Source organism: Panthera uncia, assembly GCF_023721935.1.
Source record: "Panthera uncia isolate 11264 chromosome A1 unlocalized genomic scaffold, Puncia_PCG_1.0 HiC_scaffold_17, whole genome shotgun sequence".
Taxonomy (NCBI): Eukaryota; Metazoa; Chordata; class Mammalia; order Carnivora; family Felidae; genus Panthera; species Panthera uncia.
Genome location: NW_026057577.1, coordinates 98,093,572 through 98,109,144, shown reverse-complemented (window position 1 = coordinate 98,109,144; position 15,573 = coordinate 98,093,572). Strand labels below are relative to the sequence as shown.

Below are 15,573 nucleotides of genomic sequence, written 5' to 3'. Positions count from 1 at the left end.
CAGTAAAACTGGTTTATTGAGTAATCTCAACTCACTGGGGGTGTAAACACAAAGAGTGTGTTTTTCTACAATCACTTCTTTCAACTGTGGTCTATCAAAATGGTTTTATTCACATCTCTGGTAAGTAATTTTCAATCACTGATTAAAGTCCACTTCAATCATTATAAAAGCTTTCTTTCATCTTGATTATCATCTTCTCCCCATGTAGACTTGAGCTGGGGGCCTGCCTACTGCAGGTGTTAGAAGGTAGGGAGAGAGCGAGGCATTTTTTGTCTCTGAAACTTGATCCCTCTTTCTCCTATAGCAATGTGCTGGTAAGATGAGGAAGGAGAGGAAAATACATCCACTTAATTGACTGTTATGTGGTCAATTTTCTCTTGGAAATTCCTACTTCTTTAGCTAAGGTGGACTGGCCTCTAATTTGCTTTTTTAGGACATAGGTATGAATTCATCTGAGGGCCACAATGGATCTCTCCATTTTGCTTCCTTCTACTCATTAGGAGTGATCTCCACAGCCTTCATCCCTCCAGGGCTCTTTGGTCCAGTAGGTAGTCAACTTGGGTGATTTTTAATGAATTTTCTCCCTGAAGTATGCCTAATGCTGCACTTTTTGACATGTGATTGTGAGATGAACTTTTATCCCACAAGAACAAAAGTAATTCTTCATACTTAAAATGAAACATCTGAGCACAGAGAAATAATGTGTAGGTAGTCGTCTAGATCACTACTCTCCTTCTCCATCAAAATGATAGAAACATATATTCAGAAGATCACTTAGTATGCATGAATGTATACATGTATGCTACAAAATTATGCAAACCAGATTCAATTATGTGAGAATTTTCTATTTCATTCCAAGATTCATAGAGGTTCCAGATAATCATTTTGTTTCTGTAAGATTCAAGGTGAAGTAAGATTAAACATGAATTCAGAAGTCCACACTTGCATTCCTCTAAAATCCATCACATTCTTGTGCTAACCATAGTGTCTACGTTATACACTGGAGCTGTAGGTCAGTATACTAAAGTGAGTCTATTAAATTGAGTCCAGGTTAAGCATGAATTTGAAAAGATAGATTTAGATTTCCTGAGATATCACTTTTTAATAATGATAAATATTTCTAGTTTAATTAATCACCTCACTAATTTATTCCAGCCTAATCCTGTATTTCTTAGCGATATTAAGGATGAGTATCTCAGAAGGATTTAAATAGACTCCATTGGGAATCACACTTAACACACGAAATGATTTCAAACTCATCTTTTCTCCGTACTCCAAGTGTCTTAATTTGCTTTTCAGAAATCAATATATTCAGAAATGACTAGAAAGTAATCGTCAGCAAATTAACTAATAATATGAAAACAGTTTATTTCATGTCACCTAAAAATATCACATTATTTATACCTAAGTGTAGTTCATTGTTTCTGTAAATAGTTTGAAATGGTATTTTCAAGTAATGTTATTAAGATTATTCTAAGTATGCTTGGGGCGCCTGGGTGGCTCAGTCGGTTGTGTCCGACTTCGGCTCAGGTCATGATCTCGCGGTCTGTGAGTTCGAGCCCCGCCTCGGGCTCTGTGCTGACAGCTCAGAGCCTGGAGCCTGCTTTGGATTCTGTGTCTCCCTCTCTCTCTGACCCTCCCCCCGTTCATGCTCTGTCTCTCTCTGTCTCAAAACTAAATAAACGTTAAAAAAAATTAAAAAAAGATTATTCTAAGTATGCTAATAGCTACGCTATAATAGAGGGGTTCTGCAGTCACAAATGCTTATGGAATACTGAGGATGATACATTCCTCTTAAAATTCTTGGCACATGTTAACGTAATAAAAGCTTTGATAAGTCCTATAATATAGAAATATCTAATTTATTTAACTGAACATTTCTCAAGCATATTTAATCTTGGAAATTTGGGGGGAAACATTAAAATATTTCAGAACACTAATGTTCACTAATGTCAATTTTCGAAATGCTATTTGAAAGGCTTCTTCATAACTTGAGCAGATTTTTAAAATAAATGCTAGCAGTTTTTAGTATATGAATATAAGATCAGAAATTTATAAAAATGAAGCTTATATAAAACAATCTTTACACAATAAAACAATTTATATTTTACGCTTAATATGTCCCATGTTTTATTGTCTGTACACAGTGATAAACCTAACTGTAGATGAAACTGTATGATGTTACTTTTAGAAGTCTTTTTATAGAACAAGGAACAAGTAATAAAGGAGTGAGTTAAAACACAGCAAGTGGGGATGGGGAAGAGAATATAGATTTGAAAGTACGTAGCAGGTAACTCAATAGGCCCTGGTGACTGAACTGAATGTAGGGACAAAGACAAATTGCTTATGACGGGATATTTATTGGTGGCACAAATGCAAACATGCATACAAGAGGGGGCAAGATGTAGCAGGGAGGTGGGGAGTTCTGTTTTTGACTCTTTGGTAATGAGTTAGCTCTGTAACAATCAAAAACAGATGTGTAATAGTTATTAAATATATGTAAGAAGTTCAAGGGAAAGGTTGGGACTAAAGCTAATAAGTAAGGCATTATCAGCATAAAGGACATAGTTGAACCTATGGAATCATACGGGATCATTCAGGAAGAGAATCTTTAGTCAGAAGCATAATGTGGAATACAAAATCATGAGTACAAATTTTTTAAAAGTCACGTTGTACAGGAAAGGGAAGTGAAGAGGATCCAGGGAAGAGATAAAAGAGATAGGGGTCTGTATTAGGAAATCCATAACAATTCAACATCATAGTAAAGTAACCAAGCAGCTAGAGAATTTCAGGGAAAAGGGAGTGATTGGCAATTCCAAAATTTAGCAAGTAACCCCAATCAGAGGAATAGTAAACAGTTGCTACTAAACTTGACATTTGGGAGCTCATTAGAGCATTTAGTGAAAATACTTGAAAAATCTTTTGGTAGCAGAAGTCAGATTTCAAGAAAACAGGAGAAAGCAGTGAGGAATAGAAGTGGTTAAAAAGATTCTTTCAAGAGTTTTAAATGGCTTGGGCAGGAAAAAGATTTTGTATCAACTGGAGGTAGTGAAGTGTGGAAGGGGAGTGGAGAATGTGAGCTCTGAAGTTTGTTTATAGACAAAAGGGAGGAAGCATTGGAAGAAGGCACAGAATAATAAATCCTAGGGAAAACAGGAGGGAATTGGATTAAAAATACAAATTGGATAAATAGGACTGAATATAGAAAGGAACTCTTAGAGGTTTAGAGAAAAAGTGGTAGCTTACAATACTTTTGGGTCAATTTCCTTGATGTTATAGGAGGCGGATTTTGTGATGCGACTGAGGAGTTGACTATCAAAACTCATAATGAAGATTTGTGAATGTTTTTGAGATGAATGGAAAGGAATGTCTCATTTGGTGAATTCTGGGGTGATTTACTTGTTCTTCACCTGGAGACAGTGCAGTATATCCTCTACTATCTTCTTTTGTCCTTGCAGTTTCCTAAATTAGTGATATATTTAGATATTCTGTCTTAATATGTTGTTGGAGTTTTTCTCCTCCCTTACTTTTTTTCTTCTTCCTTTTTCCTCTCTTATGTTGCTGCAATTCCACATACAGTTGACCCTTGAACAACACAGGGGTTAGGGGTACTGACCCCCGACTCAGTCAAAATTCTGCATAGAACTTTTAACTCCCCCAAAACTTAACCACTAATAGCCTACTATTGACCTGAAGCCTTACCAGTAACAGTCAGTTAGCACATATTATGTGTGTCCTATGTATTTTATGCTATATTTTTAAAACTATATAGTAAGCTAGAGAAAATAAAATGTTATTAAGAAAATTGTAAGGAAGAGAAAATACATTTTACAGTACTGTGTTGTAAAAGATTTACATATGAGTGGAGCCATACAATTCAAACCTGTGTTGTTCAAGGGCTGTGTATCCTACTAGACTAGGATAAGCATTATTATACATGTATAAAGATAGGTATGTATACATAGGAACATTTGGAAAAAATAAAATCATGACAAAGTGCCCTTTCTAGAGGAAGTGTTTTTTTTATTATAAACAGTCATGTAATCAATATTTTTAAACATCTTAAAAGAAGTAAACTTTTCTATATTGCTATAATATTAAAATCTTTATTTTCTGTCACATTTTACTATTTGCCTGAGGAAACTTTTTTAATGTGTCTCCCGATGAATATAATATCTCATGCCTTAGATACAGTCTTTCCTCTTTTTCATTTCTGTCTTGCTTTCTTTTTTTAATGTTTAGGAGAGTTTAGAACATATTACATACATAGTTTATTCTTTATTAGCTTGCTTCTCTTTTCTCCATACAAGATACTTAAATCCTTGAAGGCCAGGTCCTATTGAAAAAAGATTAGCTAAATATTTATCACCTTGGTGACTTTAGAAAATGTTAGGTGCTTAGTCCTTCTCTCTTTCCCCTCCATTGTATATTCCTATAGAGGACTAAATATGGCACCTATCACATAGAGGTTTTCATATACTCCATTTGAATTGAATTGATAAAGTTGCATTTCCCTGGAGTGAACTACAACTGCTGCTGGCTTGCTTCTTAAAATTATTAACTATTAATCTTTACTGTTTATATCGCTCTTTAATTTTATATATAATTTATAGTGAGCTCTACTTTTTTTTCCAAACTGCGAAACCTCTTTGGCTACCTTTCGGGTATTCTCTCTTTGAGAATTTTTGTTGGGAGGAGAATCAACCTCCCATGAAACGGACTAAAATGTTACATACTCACTTTTGTGGTTCTTTTGCAGCTAGGAAGTAGGCTTCAGAATGAATTTTGGCCAATTTTACACCTGGTAAAGATTTTGCATTGCAATAGTCAAGCAGAGGATTTATTCAAGCTGTGAGAATAGCAGTAAGACCAGCATATCCAGTTTCTGGACTGGCCTTATTTTTGGTTCTAGCAGCCATGCCTGGCACCCAGTACTTTTGGAAACTTGCTGGAGTTCACACTTCTATTGCTTGGGATGTCCTCATTGGGTCGATATGGATCATATATGAATTGTACATGGATTGTATTTGCTGTGTAACCACTTTGTTCCTACTCATGCTTTCTGGCCTAATTCTTGAATTTCTGTCAATTTAATGAGCCACGCAGTTTTGTTTTGTTTTGTTTTGTTTTGTTTTGTTTTGTTTTAGCCTTAGTTAAGAGTTGGTTTTTTGTTACTCACTGTAAAATACATTGATTAATATGTCAGAGAACAACATCATTTTTTTACTTTATTTTATATTTTGTTTAATATCACCTGTTTCTTGTGACAGTTTGACATAGATTTGGGATATGACATGCCTTATTTGGTTCATAGCTAAAGAATTTGTTTAATATTACTTTTAGGTAGTAGGAAAATTGTGTCCTTATATGTATTATATTATAAAAGCTTAACATGGTTTTAAGCACAGATTATATCAAAGATTTGTATTTCAAAATTCAGTTATTTTTGTACATTTTTAATCTCAACAGGTCACTAATAAAAAGCTAGGAGATTTTTAACACAATTTTGTTGAATTAATTAGGACAAATTATACTTCATTTAAACTGCCCTAATTAATTTTTGCTTGTGCTATAGTGTTAAAATACTTTGTGGGCATTTGGTGTGCACTCTTTGCAAAATGAGGAAATATAACCTTATCACCAGTTAACATATCAAGTGTCTAACTAAATTTAGCCGAGACTTGTCCTATTATCCAAGTTCCCACTTATCCAAGTTGACTCCCATTAGCCACTATGCCATAATGGCTTGTGGGAAGACTGAACAGAAAATTGAATTAATGCAAGCCATTTCTCAATCATTTCTCATTCTCATAAAATAATTAAAGCTGATGTAAGAGGGCTCATTAAAACGGAAAACATTAGGCTCATTAAAAAGCCATTAAACCATCTCACTTCTCTGATTTATTTTATTGTAACCTTATTCGGCCATTGTTTAAAAGTCACTGCACCCAACATTTCTTTTCTCATCATTGAGGAAATGTTATTCAAAATGCACATCCTGGCTATGTGGCCATTTGATCTTAATATCATCTCAGAGTACTTTTGCTTAGCATTTAACTCTCTGAGACCAGCATATGACTACTGCAAATTAGAAATCATGTAACAATACCGGATTGGATTGGATTTACACTTCAATATTTATTTCAGCTATTCTTAAATTCATGAAAGCTCATAGTCTTTTAACCTTATGTTGTTTAAACTTGAAGCTGCATTACTACTCATACAGCCAAAATGAATGTCCATTGGTCATTATATGATAATGTTTTCTTTATTTTTTTTAAGCAGCATGTTTCTCTTGCCAAACCAATGAAAGATCTAATCTGGGAAAATGCATCTCTATGAAAGGTTTCAGTCCTACAGGTTGTATTTTAAGTATGATAAAATTAGATGCTAACTGGTTTTCTTTTTTTCTCATAACATTATTTCCCTAATATGCCAGTGCAAGTATAGATCTAAATAAAACTGACTTGGTTTAAAAAATAGTGCAGTAAATATAAGAATTAATATAGAAGATATCATATAGGAGATAAATACATTCTAATATATTCTTGTATTAGGAAAACTAACCCTAGCAAAGCAGTAGACAAGCCCTGAAACCCAGTGGCTTAATCTTAATGTCACAGTCGAATGCTGCTTTTGGCAACCTTTCTCCATCTTATAATTGTGCCTTTTGGAATGTGGTGGACATGATGATGCGTCACAGAAGGACTCATTGCATCTAAGGACTGATTAAAGCAGGTATGTGAAGGCATGACTGCTTCAATGTAATATTCGACGTTAAATAGGCCCTTTTCCTTTCCTTTCCTTTCCTTTCCTTTCCTTTCCTTTCCTTTCCTTTCCTTTCGCTTCTCTTCTCTTCTCTTCTCTTCTCTTCCCTTCCCTTCCCTTCCCTTCCCTTCCCTTCCCTTCCCTTCTCTTCTCTTTGCAAATTTTTCTAGCTCCCGGAGAGAGCAAGACAGGTGCCAGGATCTCAGCTTAAATTTGATCCTCTGCCCAATCCTGTTTCTTTCCTCTCCTTTCCACAGGTATTATTGATCCCAAAGGCACTATTTACTACATACAGTGTATACTAAACCATATCTTGGAAAATCCAGATTCCAGAAAATCCAATCTTCATTGTGGACAACATAGTCTCCAGTGTTGTTGAGACAGATATAAAAAAGAGAGAGATGGGAAGGATGTCAAATTCCACAGTATCAAAGTAGCATATCATTTCTATTCATTTCCATGGGCCAGAACTAATCATATGGCACCAAGTGAACTATAAGCAGATTGTAGATATGTTGGAACTCTTGTTTGACTCCTTTCTGTACAATATACTAACAGCCATTATGACACAGTGAAAATAATATTAATCATTGTAGTTATTACAGGACCATCTTTATGTCCAATCCTTTTGGATTTTTATATGAAATATTATGCCTATTTCTTTATGATAATTTAAATTATTCTTTATACTTAAAGAAAAAAATATATATTTACAATCCTTCGCAGCATTTTTGCCCTATGTATGAAGAAAGATTAAAAGCAGGGAATTGACTTATTGTTGTTGTTGTTATTATTATTATTATTATTATTAGTTGTAGTAGTGTATTGGGTCACAGTCTGATTGGATGAAATTAATACTATTTAGAATCCTAGTTTGATAGGATAGTTTTTCCCACCCACCCAGTGAACCAGATTATGTGTTTGTAGCACAGTAAAATAATAACTATCATCCTAATGATCATACTGACAAAAGAAATTACAATGATAATTAGAAGTTATGGAGAACTAGTTCTATGATAAGCTACAATTATAAAAGTGGATAGCATTATTGTCCCTATCTAGTAAGAAACAAGAAGAGGCCTTGAGAAAGTAGAAAACTTCCTTAATATCAGCAAGCCGTAAGGATTGCTGGAGTTGCATTTCACATCCATCTGGCTCCAATACCTGTGTCATAACTATTGTACTAGACTCCTTGGGAGAGTCACGCCTTACATGTTTTTGTCCAGCCTTCCTCCTTCGCTTTAAAGTCATCATGAAACTAAATGCCACTGAACACTTTCCATTCTCTGTATTTAAACTCAAAACAATTGACTGAGCCTAGAAAATACCTTAGAAAAGTGTCTCTAAAACAACATGCCATTTTTCTTTCTCAAATGCTTTTGAATCTGTGTTTGTTTCTTATGATTTTATGTTTATGTTCTTGAGTAAATTGGGAAAATGGTCATATGACATGGGTGTGACTATTATAAATGAAGTAACACTAATACTAATATTTCCACTTACTAATATTTATACTGATTTAATGAGTAACTCTTACTGAAGTTTAAATTTATAGTATAAATACTTTAATCTTAGATCCAAATGAATTAAACATGTTTAATTTGATTGAAGAAGGAAGAAGTTGCAGTTGGAAGAAACCCAAATGCAAAAATGTTGAATATTATTTGGAAAAGCCCTGAAACATAACAAGCTGATCAAACCCAAGGATGTTGCAGGTTAACTGAGCTCAGAATAGATGCATACAAATCAGGCATCTATTAGATTTTAAAGGAGAGATATTTGGAAAAAGATGTGAAGATACGCCATTTTTTTTTTCCTGGTCAGTGTACTGTCTTTGTATAAATGTACATGGAAATCCTAAATATAGTCAGACACTAAATTGCTAAATGTGTTACAGCACAGGAAAAATCAAATAGATGAATTTTATTGTTTCTCACCTGAATAACATAGCTTCATGAATCCAACTCTACCTGTTACCACCATAGGAATACTAGTTCTTATTCAGATCATCCTCTTTCTGGAACTAGACTGGAAACACTGTTGAAACTAGGTACTCTGTGCTCCATTTCTAGGCTTCCGTTGCTTTCCAAACACAGATTTCTACAAATACAAACAGTCACACACATATGCAAACACACACGCTCACTGGCATTCACACTACTAGCCTCTATTCGGATACATTTATAACTTCAAATTAAGTAATCTGACCTTGTTTTGGAAAGCATTTCTTCCCTTCAAGGTTTCAGTACATAATTCTTCTGTTGTGATTATATTAGTGTCACATGCACCTAATACTTATAAGCATTGAAGATAATTCATCTTTTCAGTATTAGAACAAGGATTCAAACCCACCCTCTTCGATTACCAAAAGTAATCATTTAACAATGTTGCTGTATTGAGTTCCCATTTATCTTAAAGCCTTAAAAAGGCAAGTGTATTTTCTTACGTTGAAATTCATGGAAGTACACCATATTTTGACCTTTTTTTTCTCATTAAGATTTTTTCCTTTTGAATAGTTTTAGACTGATAATAACTTATGAAGATAATACAAAATTCTCATTCTCTGCAGCCATTGTCTCCTATAATTGACTTCTTATATTAATGATATAGTTGACTTTTTATATTAATTGGGTACATTTGTTAAAATTAATGGGTCAATACTGATACATTATTATTTACTGAAGTTTTTTTTACATTTCCTTAATTTTGTCTTATTTTTATTCAAGATCCCATTCAGGATACCACATTACCTTTAGTCATCATATTTTCGTAGACTCCTCTTGACTATGACAATTTCTCAGACTTTCCTTGTTTTTGATCAAGTTGATGGTTTTGAGGAGTACTGCACAGGTATTTACTCACATTTTCATGATTAAATTGGGGTTATGAATTTTTGGTAGGATGATCACAAAGGTAAAGTGCCATTTTCATTATGTTACATTAAGAATGCATATTACTAACATAATTTATCACTATTGACATTAGCCTTATATAGCTTGCACATATGGTTTTATTGGGTTTCTCTACTATAAAATTAGTCTTTCTTCCCTTTCTATGCTATCTACTCCTTAGAAAGAAGTTACTATGAAAAGCCAACATTAAGATTTGAAGAAATATATTCTGACTCCTTAGAGTATCAAGTATCAATTGTTTGGAATGAGGTGCTTATATATTTTCTCTCATTTATTTTGTAATCATTTTTGTATCAGTATTAACCCGTGGATATTTATATCATACTTTGGGTTATAAGCCAAAACTATTTTATTTATTTTGTTTGCACAAACATTTTCATCTTGACCATCAAGAACTCTTTCATTTGGCTCCTGTGTTCTATGACATACCCCCCATCATTGTGACCTTTCCTTCCTTTCATTATAAGATACTGTAAATTTTCTGCTATATTAGCCCCTGACTATAATTGGCCATTTTTTAAAGATCCCTCGTTCCTTTTGTCAAACAATGAAAGCAAGACTTGGACAGTAGGTGTACTTATTGCTACTGGAGTGTCATTACATAACAAGCTTATCTATATTAAGCTAAACATGAATTGATATGGATGTCTCCAACTCTCATCTGTTACCACATGAATCTTGCTGTCTTTGTCCCCTTGCTTATTTGTAAATTCCCATTCCTATAATAAGAAACCTGACTCATACCATCTGCTATCGACTTACCTTATTGTTCCTTTCCAGTGTGCATACATAGGAGTATCAGAATTATAGACCTATACCATTACTAGAAACAACATTATCAATTAGACTACAGGACTTATGTCCTTTTTCTTTTCTTCCCCCCCCCCCAACTGTGTTTTATAGGATTTCCTTACTTCCAAGTTACTTAGGTCAACGTCTTTTTCGCCACGTCCTCCAGTGATGTTGTCCGTACAATTTTAATAGAGTTAAATTCTTTTGTTACAGTCTGCATTACCTCCTGGGAACCCTTGATATCCTAAACAGTTTTTTAAATGTTGTATATATTAAGGATCAACCTTTGTGCTACTGTAAAGTTCAATACGTTTTGATTAATATATAGTCATACATCCACCATCTTGGTCTCATACACAACAGTTTCACTACCTTAAAAAAATTCCCTGTGCTTCACTGTTCAGCATTCTTCTCTTGTCCCATGCTGTGTCAGCCATTGATCATTACAGTGTCTGTGTAGTCTTGTCTTTCCCATAATGTCATACATATGATTGGAATCATACAGTTTGTAGCCTTCCCCAACTGGTTTCTTTCAGTTAGGAATAAGCATTTAAAGTTGATCCATGTCATTTCTGGCTTGATAGCTCACTCTGACAATCTCTGTTTTTAATTAACATATGTGAACCATTCATATTTAAAGTGATTCTTGATGTATTTGGATTTAATATCTACCTTTTTGTAACTGTTTTCTTTTTATCATAATTGTCTTTTGTTTCCTGCTTCCCCTTTTATCCTTTCTCAGGTTTTACTGAGCGTTTTATATGATTCCATTTTATCTCCTGTATTTGCATATCAGTTAGGTTTCTTTAAAAAAATAGTTATTTCCCTTGAAAAAACCCAAATCCCCCTTCAACTAACACTATATTGCTTCCCATGTAGTGCAAGTAACATACAAAAGAGCATGTTCAGTTTCTCTTTTCCATCCCTTTTAACCTTGCTGTAATTCATTTCACTCATCCCTATATTATAATCATTAAATATATTATTAGTATTATTACTTTCAACAAACAATTTTCTTTTTGGATCAATTAAGAATAGGAAAATTTACTGCAAATATTCTTGCTGTTCTGATTTTGTAATAATCCAGGTGGGCTAAATATTCACTGTATTAAGACTATGCATATGTCTCCAGAAATAATTCTTTCCCTAGGTCTGGTTTTGTTAATGCTTGTGATAAATCAAGTCTGATTTATATGTTGCATCTTATGTGGGAAACATCTGTGACTTTAGGTATCTGATAATCCTTAAGAAATGACAGCACAGCTAGTGTAATAACTTTTGAAGATAACCATTGCCAATTTAATGATTACCAGTTGCCATTAAATGAATTGTAAACTATTGTTTTATTTTTTCGAAAAAAAGTAGAGTGTACTACTTTTAGTTGCATTCAGTAATGATTATTGATTGTTGAGCACTTGCAAGTTATGCTTCTGTACTTCTTACCTTGATAAAATAATTGGAAATGTAAGAAAAAAAAAAGAAGAAGAATATAGGAATTAAAAATATTTTTCCTTCAATTATTTTTTCTTTAGTCCTATTCCATTTTTCATGTAAATCCAAGTTTTAGACTTATATGAAATTCCTTCATCCTCAGAACTTTGTTAAACATTTCATATAGGGTAGTTGTGTTGTCAGTGAATTTTATTTTTTTATTTTTGTTTGAGAAAGCCTTGTATCTCCTTCAGTTTTCAAAGATTATAGAATTCTAGGTTTTCGGTTATTTTCTTTCAATACTTACATATTTCACTCTACTCTCTTTTTGCTGCATGGTTTATGACAAGAAGTCTGTGTACATCTTGTTACTTTCCTCTGTAGTTAAATTGTTTTCGTTTTTAGCTTCTTATCAGATTTCATTTTTATCTTTGTTTCTCTGCAGTTTGAATATGATATGCCCAGGTATAGAATTTTTAGTCATTATCTTGTTTGGTTCTTTGAGCTTCCCGGATCTGTGGTTTGCTATTTGTTAATAATTTTGGAAACATTTTAGTGAACATTTCTACAAATATGTCTTCTTCATCTCCTCTCACTTCTTCTGCTATCTAATTGCCTATATCTTACAGCTTTTGAAATTGTCTTGTGTGTTCCTTTCTTTTTAAGCTGTTATTATTCTTGTTGTTTTTTCTTTTTGCATATCAGTTGGAATGTTTGACCTATTGACCTATTGACCTATATTAAATCTCATTTATTCTTTCCTCTGGCATGTCCAATTGTACCAATGAGCCCATCAAAAGCATTCTTGATTTATGTTGTAGTGCTTTTTATTTCTACACTAACTTTTGATACTTAGAGTTTTCATATCTCTACTTATATCACACATCTCTTTTCATATGTTCTCTACTTTTCCCATTAGAGCCCTTAATATAGTAATCATAATTATTTTAAACTACTTTTCTGAGAGTTTCAACATGCATGTCATATCTGAGTCTGGTTCTGAAGTGTACTTTGTATTTTCACACAATGTTTTTGTTGTTGGTTTTGTTTTGTTTTGTTTTGTTTTATTGTCTTTTAGCATAGCTCATTATTTTTTGTTGAAAGCCTAACATAATGTATCAGATAATAAGGACTAAAATACATAGGTCTTTTGTGTGAGATTTTAGGTTACTCTGACTAGGAGTTGGGTGGTGTTTAGTGCTTGCTGTAGTTGTAGGTAATGGATGCTTCAAGTTCCTGTATTATATTTGAATTTTGTTTCTCTGGGTTGTCTTTGGGCTTCCCTAAGAACTCATCCTTAGAGTCAGTGCCTTGCAGATCTCTCCGCTGTAATCCACTGTTATTGATTTGTAGCTCTTTTGTTGTGTTGATAAAGAGTGGAGTAAGGGATGCATTTTATAATCTTATGACTAAATCTCAGTCTGTTAATGATCCTACATGCCTTGCCTATGTTTGATCTTCACAAGTGTTTCTTAGGGTGTTTTGTTTTGTTGTTTTTGTTATTATTTTTTTTTTTTTGCTGTTGTTTTGTTTTTCCCCCTGCTTAGTTGAAGGTACAGTAAAGCCTGTATTTGGGGAAATTCCCTTCCCCCACTTCAGACAACAATCAGTAAAATGTTTTCCAGTAAGGATTAAACCTTGTTATATAGAATTCTGTGAGTATATTTCCAAAATGGTTACTTATCTTTTCCATCTGCTGGAGCCCCAAAACCTTTTTTTTCTTGACTCTTTGCTATGAGGATCATTGGGATTATTTGAGGTAAACCCATGAATTTGTGGGGATTTCTTTAAATTGTGGCCCCTTGAACTTTCTCACTCTTAGGTTATTTGATATTCAGCCTGCAGCAGTTTGTCAAAATAACCATTTAAGTTTTGTGCTCTAGCAGATCTGCTCCATGTAGGATCTTGACTATGACACCCTAGATTCACCTGCCATTCTAGGTTTTAGGGTGATCATTTGCTTGGTGCTCTCTGTTCTCTAATGGATTCATGAAAAGTCATCATGCTCTGTCTCTTAAAAAGGAGTAAACATATAAAAAAATCAGCAACAGAGAGTGGAAGAAACTAGTAAATACAATATTTTATAACTTAATATGATAATGGGTATGACATCCCATCACCTTTACTGCATTCCATTGGTTAGAAGCAAGTCACAGTTTCTACCCACACTCAAGGGGAGGGTTTTATGCAAAGCATGAACAAAAGGATGCAGAAATCATTGAGAGTCACTGTAATGTTTGTCCACTACAGAATGTGCCATAACCCTAGTAATATTTAGCAGATGTGAAGTCTAGAAATTGCTATTGCACTTGGAGAAAAGTCAAAATTGTGTAGAAAAATATTATCTATAGGTATATAATTTTATTTTCTTGAATTAGTTACAACTCTTAGATAACTTGATAACATTATTGAATATTAAATGAAAGGAAATTGGCTTATATTCACTTGCTAACAAACACATGTAGGTAATTATTACATAAGAAAAACAGCTTTTAGAAAATGAAAATATGTTAAACTTTTATTGTTCATAGCCTTCACATGTTAGACATTACATATACCAAAAATCATAAATTAAGTTGAATAAATTTGTAAAGTTAAAGTAAACATATATGTATATTGGTTAACAAAACCATATTATTGTGGAAAATTATGCCAATAATATCTTAGTAACAAAAATTTAAATACCCAGGGTACCTGAGCAGCTCAGTTGGTTGTGTCTGATTTTGACTCAGGTCATGATCTCACGGTTCATGGATTCAAGCCCCGTGTTGGGCTCTGTTGTTGACAGCTCAGAGCCTGGATCCTGCTTCGGATTCTGTGTCTCCCTCGCTCTTTGCCCCTCCCCCACTTGCAATGTCTCTCTGTCTCTGAAATGAGAATAAACATTAAATTTTTTTTATTTAAATACCCAAGATAATATCATGAATCAATGTATAATTTAATACTACTCAGGATGTCCATAACAGCTTCAGTGATCATTCAAAACTCTTGAACAGTTGTGTATGACTCCACAGAAAGATACTTCCAGAATCTCATAAGCAGAATATGGTACAAAGAATCCCAGAATAGGAAATCAGAAACAGATCCTGCTGTGAATTGATTCAGATTTCCGGCATATCAGTCAAGTCTTCATTTTGAAAAGGAGTTGGATGGAGGCTATGATTTAACTGAACTGTAAAATCTATTTCTGCTTCTACATTCTGTTTCCAAACCTAAACAAGTACAGATTAGGCTCTTGTAGAATGTTCAGAGAATGACACGAATGATCAGGACTTGGTTGTAAGGGATGAAAAATACCTTCTCAGGCATGTTCAAAAAGCTCATGTAAGTTTGGGCAAGAGAAGGGAATTAAAGGAATGGGATGACACTTTAAATAGGACAAAATACATTGGAGAAAAAGATCAGTATGCTTTTATGGGGAAAAAAAACTCTATAATTTTATTTAATTCTCTGTGTATTTATATGTTGAACTCTTATTAAAATCAGAAGTAGATAAAGATACTCAGAAAAGAGATCAATGTATATATTTGACTCAAAAATAGAATTCTTTTCTGTCATTTCTACCTATTTATTAATTGCATTTTCTTTTATTGTTTTTCTTGAGGTATAATTGACAAGAAACATTATAGTGGTTTCTGGTATACAACAACATGATTCAGTATTTGTATAT

The 15,573-nt window shown here is 33.5% G+C and overlaps 1 non-coding gene across 1 annotated transcript; it reads left to right on the top strand.

Annotated features, from left to right (window-relative positions):
* Positions 1-11,519: 11,519 nt before the first annotated feature.
* On the top strand, positions 11,520-11,651 carry LOC125935883 (small nucleolar RNA SNORA72). The gene has a single exon (XR_007461862.1). It is a non-coding gene; the product is annotated as a small nucleolar RNA SNORA72 (small nucleolar RNA).
* Positions 11,652-15,573: the final 3,922 nt, after the last annotated feature.